This window comes from Meleagris gallopavo, chromosome 3 (assembly GCF_000146605.3).
Source record: "Meleagris gallopavo isolate NT-WF06-2002-E0010 breed Aviagen turkey brand Nicholas breeding stock chromosome 3, Turkey_5.1, whole genome shotgun sequence".
NCBI lineage: Eukaryota > Metazoa > Chordata > Aves > Galliformes > Phasianidae > Meleagris > Meleagris gallopavo.
Genome location: NC_015013.2, coordinates 44,814,761 through 44,817,402, shown reverse-complemented (window position 1 = coordinate 44,817,402; position 2,642 = coordinate 44,814,761).

Genomic DNA, 2,642 nt, shown 5'->3' with positions numbered 1-2,642 from the left:
CCGCAGCCCGGCCCGCGTGTCACCGTGCGCCTTCTCCCTTCTCTTGCAGGGGCCGGCGAGTCGGGGAAAAGCACTATCGTGAAACAGATGAGGATCCTGCACGTCAATGGGTTTAACTCAGAGTAAGGATCGCCGGCGCTTCGGGGCTTGTTTTTCGTTAAATGCTGGGAGCTGGTTGAGGTCGGGAAATTTCTGCCCGCATCCTCCGTTCCGGTGGTTCGGCGCTGCGTTTTGTGGAGGGAGGGGGACAGGGGAGCGAGAATAAGGAAATCGCTGCTGCTGCTGCTGCCTGTTTGCGTTTCTGCGCCTGGCCCCCTCGCTGTACCTTACACTGTTGCTACTGCAGCGCTTGACAGGCCCCTGTGTAGCAACAACATGGCGACTACTTTTACATAGAAGCAAATAACTCAATATTGCATCTGTCTGTGATACAAAAATATATGTCAAGCCGCATTCAGGATGACAGTGGCTGCTGTTTTTCCGGTACTTGGCTTAGCGTAAAACTGAAACTAATTTGGCACATTTGTTAGAAATCACCCTGATTTCTGAGGGTGCATCGTTTTCTCTCTCAAGTGCCCTTTCCTGAAAATCACGATTCATCCATAGCGTTAATTTCAGATATCTGCTGACTTTCGGCTGTGCGTTATTCATTTAGTGCATGTCTGCAGCATGCCGTGGAAATGAAGAAAATGAGAGAATGATTTCCAGTTCTGTCAGGGGAGGCTCTGCAGATGTGGCTGCGATCCTCTGGTTTAAGAAAATGTGAGGGATGAATGGGCATTGCTCTTCGTACTGTGCGAGAAAAGGAATATGCAGAAAGATGTATTTGCCTTGCTGTTGTTTTCAGTTAGTTGGTGTAGCAATTGAAGAGCAGATAAACAAGCAATCAGTGGGGGGAAAAAAATAGATGCAAGTGAGTGAAGTGCTTTGGGAATCAAATTCAAAGTGTTAATCTTTCTGTTTTAACGCAGAGAAAAGAAACAGAAAATACTGGATATTCGGAAAAATGTTAAAGATGCGATTGTGGTAAGAACACACTTTATACTGTTAAATGCTTGGGTGTAGCGGAAATGGTCAGAATTGTGCTCTCTAAGATTGTGCAGAGAGAAATCCTATTTTGCTGATCAGATTGGATTATCTTCTATTGATCCCGTATCTTAGATTTACCCAGATTAATGTGTTTGTTTCTGTTTTATCCAATTCTAGACTATAGTTTCAGCTATGAGCACTTTAATACCCCCAGTTCCATTGGCCAACCCAGAAAACCAATTTCGAATGGACTACATCAAGAGCATAGCTCCTCTTTCTGACTTTGACTATACGCAGGTAAGAAGAGAAAACACTGCTTTATTCTGCGTTAAAGGGGAATGCATCTCTTCGCTTTGATTTGCTGATGCATTGTTTGCTTTGTTGGTGGCTTGTTTGCTTTTACTTTTTGGAAGATGCTCCTAAGGAGAGCTCATGCCAGCATTACCTCTGGCTTAACTTTCCTTCAAGGCTTTGGTGGTTGCACCTGTGCTAGCGTTTGTTTTCACCATTAGTTTGTTGTTGCTGATTTATTTGCAGATGTTTTGTAAATGCTGTTTTTGTGTTCAATTCTTCTCTTTAATATTTCTGATGCTGTTGTACCTATTGGCACTTCAGATAAGACTGTCAGAAGCTGTTTTCCTATGTGGAATTAGATGCTGGGTGTCAGTCTGCAGAGTTACGGTTCGCCTGCAGAAAGGATATAAAAGGAAATAAAAGAATGGAGTGCCCCCAGTAGTATTTTCCATATTATTGCACTTCAGAGCGGAAATTCATGTAAGCAGTGGTCAAGCAAGGTGGTTTGCTTCCTTATCTGTTTATTGTAGTTGGCCTGAGCAGTGGTTTCATTGCACGTGAGCATTACCATCTTTTGATATGGAATTGTAAGCAAATGAGGGATTTCTGTATAAAGGTTACTCTTCTGAGGCAACTTAGAGGTACCATTTGGATTAACTTGAATTGACATCTTTCATTTGCTTTTTATATTATTGTTTATGGAAAAAATGAGTAATCTATTCTGTATTTTATGCATGGTTTGAAAGCAAGTGCACAGACATGAATATCATTGAAAATTATTTTTACAGTAGCAGATTTAAAGCTGACCTTAGAATTACATATAAATCTATGCATGTATCAGTATATATCAAGAGCAATTTGTTACGGATACAGTAAGGACTACAAAAAATCTTCATTTATTGGCTACATGACTGTGAGTTGTTTGTGCTATTAGTATTACCAAAGAAGCCATTTACAGTACAGTGTCTTTAGGGTATTATAGCTCCAGGGTAGAAGAAGGAGAAGGGGAAGAGTGGTTTCTTTATTATATGACTCATATTCTCTGGTGTGTGGTTTTGCCTCTGGTAAAGCTACCACTTTGAAGGTTCAAGATAAAGAAAAAATATCAGACATCTTGTTCAGTTAGAATTTAACACAGAATGCAGATGTTAAGAAAGCGACTGTAAGGTACTCCCACATGGGGCATAATTGCTCAACTGGTAGATGCAAGTTAGTAGAAATGGGAAACTCTTTTTAGAAATGGAAGTTGAGTTTGATATGAAATATGCCTTCTGCAGGTGTTTCGGTTCGGAGGCATTTTTGCTCATTTCTTTTTTTTT